This window comes from Piliocolobus tephrosceles, chromosome 5, assembly GCF_002776525.5.
Source record: "Piliocolobus tephrosceles isolate RC106 chromosome 5, ASM277652v3, whole genome shotgun sequence".
Taxonomy (NCBI): domain Eukaryota; kingdom Metazoa; phylum Chordata; class Mammalia; order Primates; family Cercopithecidae; genus Piliocolobus; species Piliocolobus tephrosceles.
In genome coordinates, this window is record NC_045438.1 from 155887716 (window position 1) to 155898309 (window position 10594).

Genomic DNA, 10594 nt, shown 5'->3' on the forward strand with positions numbered 1-10594 from the left:
TAATCCTCAGGTACAAACTTCTGACAATCTTAAACACTGAGGAATTGTAGTCTTTCCCTGTTATTTTTCATCTTGGTAGGGATTATGACCTCTGTGTCATTCTGTGATTTCCTCAGAACTCAGTCTGAGCTTTCTCTTTTGGTCTCTTGAGTCTCTAAAAAAGTCCTATTAATCCTAATCCAAGGCTCAGGCCCCGGGTTATATTTTAGGCCTAATTTGCTCTTAGTGTCTCTTAGTTGACTTGGCAGGGTTTCATGGTTCTACTAGATTTCAAATCTGTTGAGTAGCTGCAAAGGTTAAACCTCCATCTTGACTGACACCATCTGGATTTCAAGCTTCCTCGGTTCCAATTACTCTTCTTCTACTGCCAAGGCTTAATGCTGAGATTTTTTATGAGTGCTTCAACAAAGCCCTGCCCCTCTGCATTCAGCTGGTTTCCAGTTCTCCTGAGAGCCAGTCTATGTCTTTCTCCATGGTTTCACCAAAATCTCTTCTTTTACTTTTAACGTTGCTTCCATGGTCATATTTGCATCCAAATGTGACTTTCTTATACTGTGGTTAATATGTGCCAGCAATGCAGCTCAAAGGATGAGAAAACATTAAAGACAACAGCCATTTTACTGGGGGAAAAATCCTATAAATTTCTTCCCTTCAGTTCTCATGTTTACAATGTGGAACACTCCTTCCACTGCTAACATTCTAATTTTCATATTACGATTAGCTTGTCCTGTCCAGAGCTGCTGATATTCTGAAGCCAGTAAAGTCCCTCCCTCTTACTCTTGCTCATCTTACACCTCATTTCTAGAATCTTGGGCCCTGACCTTTCTTCCAGGTAGCCCCTGTCTTGATAACTGACTCAGTAATACAGTGTTTCTGGGAGTAGGGTCTTCCCTTGACCTCATGAAAACTGCCTGAACACTGCCAAGCCCACAATATGGATCAGGGTCTTTTCATGGTCGCACATCCCAGGCACAACACCCTGATGGCCAGGCTGGAACTCTCTCCCCCAACATCGTTCCCCCTTGCAGAAGTGCACTGCCAGCCAGCTGGGACTCCTTCCCATCACCTATGGCCATCTCTGCCACTTGGGCTTACCAGGGTCATGTTCAGTCTTCAGAGGCTGACTCTCTGCCTTCAGTCTGAGTGCCAACTGAGTCCTGATTTGTAAAAGTTCTTTCTTGGCTATGCTATTTATGTACAGAATGTGACATTAGCCAAATTTCTTTACCTCCTGCATCTTGGTTTTCCCTTCTGTATAAAATGCAGGCTGTGCTGAGTGCTGAAAGGTCTGTGTTAGGGATGATGATTCAGATGTGTGTAAGTTCTACCAGAATCTGTGGCCTGAAACCAAGGTCATGCCTTTATAGATAGAGGAATTTATATCTCCAAGTACAAAGGCACAGTGGCATAAAATTATCCCACTGATGAGCCATGGCCCCACAGCTTCCATCATTACACTCTCTGGAGTGAGGCTATGGTACCCAAAAACTCATCTTCAGCAAAGGCTGCTTTGGATAAAACATTAAATGATCTCTGGCTAATTTAGGACATTTCAGTGAGTTTTCAACACACAGTGTAATTTTTTAAATTTAAGAGAGTTTCTTGTAATATGAAACTAAACTCTTTTCAAATATTTTGGTATTAAAACATCTTCTCTTTTATAACACATTCATGGTATTAAATAGTAGTTTTGTTGTGGCTTTTTAAGGACCTTAACTTGGCAAAATAAAAATCATTAAAAACCACACATTTTTTCCTTAACCTTCCCTCTTTTTTCTTCCTCTCTCCCCTTTACTTCCTCAACATCTCTGAAGCCAGCACAAGTACCCTGATCCCCTCCTCCTCCTTCCTCTTGTTCTTCTTCTTCCTCCTCCTCTTCCTCTTCCTTTTCCCCTTCTCCTTCTCCTCCTCCTTCTTCTCCTTCTCCTTCTTCTTCTCCGTCTTCTTCTTCTCCTTCCTCTCTTTCTCTCTCTCTCTCTCCCCACCTCCCTGCCCTTTCTTTCTGTCTCCTGTACAAATTGCAAAGTTTGGAAACCATAAGATTCTTCTTAAAATGTCAATAGTATCCTACCGTATTACAAATAATGCTCATTTTAGTTGATATTAGTCATCAATTTCCCTGAAGGTCTTTAGGATTTAAAGCATAGGGTAGGTCATTTTGGGAGAGAACAAGGGGTAGAATGTTCATGCCATTGCTTAGCTGTGGGACATCAGGGTCAAATGGCTTGGCAATTGTAAGTGCTCTCATGGACAGTGTTAGAAAGGAAAAGAAAACAGGACCACAGAAACAAGAGATAAAAGCCCCAAACCCAAATATAACTGAGTCCACAGTCTTACTCAGGACCAGATTACCCAGTAAAAGTGCAGTGAAATTGCTTGAAATGGAGTGTTTTTAAAATCCAATCCACAGCTCCACTTTCCAATTGACATTAAGATTCATGCAAACTTCCTGTGGGATGCTCTACTTCTTAGAGCACCAAGACACCTTGGGTCTCTTTCAATTAACGCCTCATCAAAGTGTTTCCACATATGCAGAGGACATATGTTTTCTTGTGTGTCTGATAGATATTGACTTAGAAAACAAACTCTTCCTGAATCTTCAATGATACTTTTCAGTCCAAGTAATCCATAAGTCCCCATCTTTGTCCAACACCCCACTAGCCTTAGGAATGGACACTTGATTCATTTCTGATCATCTAGCTGGCTGGCCACTAAGATTGATTTAGGTATGGGCATATGATTCAGGCCAGCCTAATCAGAGCCCTCTCTTGACCCTTGCCAGAGCTATTGGAAGAGATGGTCCTTTCTTTGAGATCATTTACATTCTTTTTCTGTTTGCTCTTTTTATTTTGGCTTAATCTGGGTTGATTTAGGGTGTCTGTCATTTGCATCCAAAAGTCTCCAAGAATGTACAGTATTTAGTCCAGCCTTTCCTGTGAGGGCCCTCTTGCCTTAGGACAGTCGATCTGAGGTCCCTGGGATCTCCTGGAGCATTCTTGACCAGTTTTCTTCTGTCTGCATCTTCAGCATACTAACCTTTTTGAAATCCCATCAGTGAAGAGACTGTGGAATGAAGTGGAAGGAAAGAAACAGCTCTCTTTCCAGGGACCCTTTCCATCTCTGTTGGCATTTGGTTTAACTTGGAAGGAGGGCCTTGCTAGGCCAGTATCTCAGAGGACATGTTAAAAAATTGGCCCTATGGAACCCTCATGACAAAGACTCAGAATAGACTGTTAAGTTTTTCTTCTGCTTTTCTCTGGAATTATTTATATTTCACTAAGAACTGACAGCTGAGCTGTTCTCTTCTCCCTAAGTGCCAAATCCTCCACTGAAGTGTGCCAAGCCAGCTCGCTGGACATTTCTCTCAGAAGACCAAGCAGTCATCATGGGAGAAAAGACCCTGTTCTAACAGAATTGAAAGCTGGAGCAGTGCTTTTCCCACTGACTCTTTTCTTTCAGTAAACAGAGAGGAGGGCTGCAGACCACAAATGATTTCCCTGCTCGGGAGTTGGAAGACATTGTGGCTGCCTGCCTGTCGCATTTTGGTGGATCTTTATTGGCTGTTTCATCCTTGGAAAAGTAAGTTTTAACCACAATAAAATTTATTCCCACATCAAGGATTTCTTGAAAGCTTTTTTCAAGGAAAAAAAAAAAGACAACAAGCAGAGAAAGGAACAAACATAGGAAAAGGTGAACCATAAGACCTAACAGTTTGAATATTTTGTCTCGGTGTCAATCCCCAATATATGGTAATTTTCAATGACTGCCAGATGAAATGATGAACTTGGAGGTAGAAGGAAAATTGTTTATTCATGTTAGCAATGGGTAGAAATCTGTTTAATGAAAAATTTTAAAGAAGGGCATTGGTTGTTTTAGCAATGGAAAAAAACTTCACTTGGGTAGGAAAGCTATCATAATCCTGAAATCTAAAGCACAAACACAAATGCATAACCAAAATTAAACTTTACAATAAAATGTATAAATCTATTTGCAAAGAGACTTAGTATTCTATTCACTCATACAAAGAAACTTTTGCTTGTATCTAAAATTATTTAGGATCTGGCCAACAATGTCATGATAAGAAGAAGTTAGGAAGATAAAAACGAAAAAAAAAAAAAAAAGTAGAATTCTTAACAGTATGGCAAAGAGAATGTTTTCAAATTAATATTAGGAAATATATTATCTAAAATTTAAAAGCATAAAAGCATAATCCTTAAAATATCATACTGATTCACTCTGCTGGTAATAATTCCTAACATATATATATTCATAATAGTAATGAATTTAAAGTAATAATTATAGATCTGTATTAGATTGGACTCAGGTATATTTTTCATTGGATCTCCCAGGGCCAACTTTAACCTTCTGAATTGCATCCTAAGTAAATAGGACTAAGACTGAAATATCACACCTGAGCCTTGACAATCCAAACTTTCCTAGTAAAAGTTTGGCTTTAGTAGGTACATAGCTTTGTTTCCCAGGGTTCAATTTCAACAGTATAGCCAATATCTTGCCAATCTTCTTTCTTCCAGACAAATTTTCATGAAGCTTGCTTACAACGAGAAGATTGCTTTCTGCTGCAACTCCTAAAAAAGAGAGTGATGATGACAGGGTTGTATCTTCTCATCATCAAGCCACCACCCGGAGAGGGGAAAATAGTGAATCCAGACATCATGCTTCCCTCCTCAGAATTCTCCCTGCATTGCATTTTTTAAAAATCTGGGAATCAGTAACCATTCCTCTCCCCAACATCTGTCCTCTTTAAACAACAACTACGATTCAAGCTAACAATCTGTAAAGATGAAAATAGGAGTTTATTGAGGATTGATACTAAAAAATATTTTTTTCTTTCAGGTCTCAGAGGAGAGATGTATGTGGTCTCCCTGCTTGTTTAACTACTTTCTCCCTTTTGCCATGGAATTTGCAATGTCTTTATGAAATCTAGAATTTTTTTCAATTATAAATATTGCTATGCATCTGGATCTTCAAATGTTGCTGCCCTTGACTGACCCACACACACCAGTGTTCTGCCTCTGGCTATGAAAGCTCTTCTACTTATGCCAAAGCCAAGCATGCAAGTAGAGAAATAGGAAAGAAGAATCCGAAAGCCTCGTGTTTCCCCCGGGATTGCTGACAGATTTTTTCTTTATTCATTTGGTACGTATATGCAGATGTAGTTGTCTTTAACTCTATCATGCATTTCCATCATTATTACAGTGTTGGGTGAGAGAACCTGTTTATGTTACCTGCGACATTATGAGAAATGCAGATGTAGGAAAATAAACGTATTTGGCTTAGTTTCACAAAGCAAATTTACCATGGCATATCCCTCAGCTAAACCTGTTTTCAGACTCCTCAAGTTCTTTTTTTCTGTTTTCTTTTTTTTCTGTCTGTTCATCAAGAACAGACTCATGTGCCCCCTTAGGCTTGGGATTTGTAGTGGAATTCGATGAGGCAAGAAAGTTGGTATAATTATGCATGGTTATCAAAATTACAGTCAATGAAACCTTTCAAGTAAGTGGGTAGTTAATTGAGATCTAAAAGGGATTTGGGCTTTCTGGCTTCACTGGCCAGTTTGCAGTTACCTGAGTGAACAGAAAACTGCTTGTTTTCTGGAATATTTTCATGGTTGTGAAAATTGATAATGTATCACTGTCAGGTATGATTTTGTTTCCTGTCCAAAGAGGAACGGTCATCCTCCTCCTTCTTATTACATTTTGAAAAATAAATAACCACAGCAGTATCTCAACAGACTCAATGTGTTTATTTTACACTACAAGAATGTGAAATAATTAGACAGTATGTCACAGGGGAAAAAACTAGGAGAGCAGCTTGCTGGGTTTAATAAACTAACTTTGGCTCTATTTGCTGAAAAGATGATTATTGACAGTTGCATATCTTGTTTATGAGCACACACCTTAAACTTGATCAGGAGAAAAGGGAAAATACTCAAAATTCTTGCTGATGAAAGAGCTTTTCCCGGCTTAGGGCAATTGCTTCAAAGAAAAAGTACAAAGGTTTGAACTTCCCACCCATGTGTTATTGGACATGGAAAAAGGAAACATTTCATAGAGATAAGCTACAGTTTTGAATATTGAAGGAATTTAAAAGCAAAAATATCAGTATTGACACAATTACAGATACCAGTCTACTTTAGAAAACATGTACCACTTTTTTTCTTTGTGGATTAAAGAAAAAATTAGCTTCGTGAATACCAACCATCTACATGCATTAAATATAAGACAGGAAAACTTCTCTCTGCTCTTATCGAAAGTTAAGAATATTTTCTTTTAAATGCAACTTACCTTTTAAGATGAGTGAGTCTGAGTAAGTCAGGAAATGTTAAGAGGTAACTTTAAAAGAAACTTAACCACGGAATCTCTCATAGGTGACTCACCTATGATGGAAGTTAATTACCATTATTAATTATAATTATTATTTTAAGTCTATGTTTTGAGGAGCTTCCAGAACTTTCTAACTCTGACAGCACTTGTCAGTAGGGAGGTAATGGGAAGGAGCATGTACCCATGGTACGGAATGCTTCTGCTGCTCAAGTCACAAAGTCACAGAGGGAACCGGAAGTATACCCACAACTTCTCTTCAAGAAGCATGCACTTCAGCATTGAATATAGAGTTACTCACCGAAGAGAGGTGAGGTCAGCGAACGACAGCAGATACAGGAATCCTCCAGATACCAGACCTATTACCCAGAAGGTGGTTTTCTGCCAAAAATATCAGCTTGTAGATTGCTTATCTGAAATGAGAGCTGCTGCCCATAGGTGACATATGGCTTGAGGACCAAACTGGAAAGTGAAACCACTGTTTTAAGACAGAGAGCCCAAAAACCCACATGAGATGCTCTCCTCAGAGGAAGAAGTTTCTTGATTTCAGTCCAAATCCATAAAACATATGAGAATCTTTAATATGTTCTTATCCAAGTCCGTCATTATTGATCATCACCTGTAGTTCGAACTGCTGTACAATACCATTTATTGCTTTTATATCTGAAGTTCTGCACATCTAACAAATTTTTTCCATTAAAAGATGGCTGTCAGAGGGCGGGGCAAGATGGCCGAATAGGAACAGCTCCAGTCTCCAACTCCTGGCGCGAATGACACAGAAGACCGGTGATTTCTGCATTTTCAACCGAGGTACTGGGGTCATCTCACTGGGGAGTGCCGGACAATCGTTGCTGGTCAGCTGCTGCAGCCCGACCAGAGAGAGCTGAAGGACGGCGAGGCATTGCCTCACCTGGGAAGTGCAAGGGGGGAAGGGAATCCCTTTTCCTAGCCAGGCAAACTGAGACACACAACACCTGGAAAATCGGGTAATTCCCACCCCAATACTGCGCTTTAAGGAAACAGGCACACCAGGAGACTATACCCACACCTGGCCAGGAGGGTCCCACGGCCACAGAGCCTCCCTCATTGCTACCACAGCAATCTGCGATCTAACCACAAGGCAGCAGCGAGGCTGGGGGAGGGGCGCCCGCCATTGCTGAGGCTTAAGTAGGTAAACAAAGCCGCTGGGAAGCTCGAACTGGGTGGAGCTCACAGCAGCTCAAGGAAACCTGCCTGTCTCTGTAGACTCCACCTCTGGGGACAGGGCACAGCTAAAAAAAACAACAGGGGAAGCAGCAGAGGCCTGTGCAGACCCGAACGACTCTGTCTGACAGCTTTGAAGAGAGCAGTGGATCTCCCAACATGGAGGTTGAGATCTGAGAACGGACAGACTGCCTGCTCAAGTGGGTCCCTGACCCCTGAGTAGCCTAACTGGGAGACATCCCCCACTAGGGGCAGTCTGACACCCCACACCTCGCAGAGTGGAGTACACCCCTGAGAGGAAGCTTCCAAAGTAAGAATCAGACAGGTACACTTGCTGTTCAGCAATATTCCATCTTCTGCAACCTCTGCTGCTGATACCCAGGCAAACAGGGTCTGGAGTGGACCTCAAGCAATCTCCAACAGACCTACAGCTGAGAGTCCTGACTATTAGAAGGAAAACTATCAAACAGGAAGAACACCTATACCAAAACCCCATCAGTACGTCACCATCATCAAAGACCAGAAGCAGATAAAACCACAAAGATGGGGAAGAAGCAGGGCAGAAAAGCTGGAAATTCAAAAAATAAGAGCGCATCTCCCCCTGCAAAGGAGCGCAGCTCATCGCCAGCAACGGATCAAAGCTGGTCAGAGAATGACTTTGACGAGATGAGAGAAGAAGGCTTCAGTCCATCCAACTTCTCAGAGCTAAAGGAGGAATTACGTACCCAGCGCAAAGAAACTAAAAATCTTGAAAAAAGAGTGGAAGAATTGATAGCTAGAATAATTAATGCAGAGAAGGTCATAAATGAAATGACAGAGATGAAAACCATGACACGAGAAATACGTGAAAAATCCACAAGCTTCAGTAACCGACTTGATCAACTGGAAGAAAGAGTATCAGCGATTGAGGATCAAATGAATGAAATGAAGTGAGAAGAGAAACCAAAAGAAAAAAGAAGAAAAAGAAATGAACAAAGCCTGCAAGAAGTATGGGATTATGTAAAAAGACCAAATCTACGTCAATTGGGGTGCCTGAAAGTGAGGGGGGAAATGGAACCAAGTTGGAAAACACTCTTCAGGATATCATCCAGGAGAACTTCCCCAACCTAGTAGGGGAGGCCAACATTCAAATTCAGGAAATACAGAGAACACCACAAAGATACTCCTCGAGAAGAGCAACTCCAAGACACATAATTGCCAGATTCACCAAAGTTGAAATGAAGGAAAAAATCTTAAGGGCAGCCAGAGAGAAAGGTCGGGTTACCCACAAAGGGAAGCCCATCAGACTAACAGCAGACCTCTCGGCAGAAACCCTACAAGCAAGAAGAGAGTGGGGGCCAATATTCAACATTCTTAAAGAAAAAAATTTTAAACCCAGAATTTCATATCCAGCCAAACTAAGTTTCATCAGTGAAGGAGAAATAAAATCCTTTACAGATAAGCAAATGCTTAGAGATTTTTGTCACCACCAGGCCTGCCTTACAAGAGACCCTGAAGAAGCTCTAAACATGGAAAGGAACAACTGGTACCAGCCATTGCAAAAACATGCCAAAATGTAAAGACCATCGAGGCTAGGAAGAAACTGCATCAACTAACGAGCAAAATAACCAGTTAATATCATAATGGCAGGATCAAGTTCACACATAACAATATTAACCTTAAATGTTAATGGACTAAATGCTCCAATTAAAAGACACAGACTGGCAAACTGGATGAAGAGTCAAGACCCATCAGTCTGCTGTATTCAGGAGACCCATCTCACATGCAGAGACATACATAGGCTCAAAATAAAGGGATGGAGGAAGATCTACCAAGCAAATGGAGAACAAAAAAAAGCAGGGGTTGCAATCCTAGTCTCTGATAAAATAGACTTTAAACCATCAAAGATCAAAAGAGACAAAGAAGGCCATTACATAATGGTAAAGGGATCAATTCAACAGGAAGAGCTAACTATCCTAAATATATATGCACCCAATACAGGAGCACCCAAATTCATAAAGCAAGTCCTTAGAGACTTACAAAGAGACTTAGACTCCCATACAATAATAATGGGAGACTTCAACACTCCACTGTCAACATTAGACAGATCAACGAGACAGAAAGTTAACAAGGATATCCAGGAATTGAACTCATCTCTGCACCAAGCAGACCTAATAGACATCTATAGAACTCTCCACCCCATATCAACAGAATATACATTCTTCTCAGCACCACATCGCACTTATTCCAAAATTGACCACATAATTGGAAGTAAAGCACTCCTTAGCAAATGTAAAAGAACAGAAATTATAACAAACTGTCTCTCAGACCACAGTGCAATCAAACTAGAACTCAGGACTAAGAAACTCAATCAAAACTACTCAACTACATGGAAACTGAACAACCTGCTCCTGAATGACTACTGGGTACATAACGAAATGAAGGCAGAAATAAAGATGTTCTTTGAAACCAATGAGAACAAAGATACAACATACCAGAATCTCTGGGACACATTTAAAGCAGTGTGTAGAGGGAAACTTATAGCACTAAATGCCCACAAGAGAAAGCTGGAAAGATCTAAAATTAACACTCTAACATCACAATTAAAAGAACTGGAGAAGCAAGAGCAAACACATTCAAAAGCTAGCAGAAGGCAAGAAATAACTAAGATCAGAGCAGAACTGAAGGAGATAGAGACACAAAAAACCCTCCAAAAAATCAATGAATCCAGGAGTTGGTTTTTTGAAAAGATCAACAAAATTGATAGACCACTAGCAAGACTAATAAAGAAGAAAAGAGAGAAGAATCAAATAGACGCAATTAAAAATGATAAAAGGGATATCACTGTTTGGACGAACGGAGGCAGGATGGTGCACTTCCGGGTTCTTCTTCACCACCAACTCTTCCCGTGTGTGCGAGAATGCAGCTGACGCCCGGGAAGGTGCAGATTAATCAGGCATGCACTAGGTGATGTCAATCCGAGGAGACCAAGATTTACCTGGTGGCACCTGCGAAGCGGCCCCCCTCCCCCGACATGCCCATGCCTGGCCTATTGCCCTTGCACTCCTAGA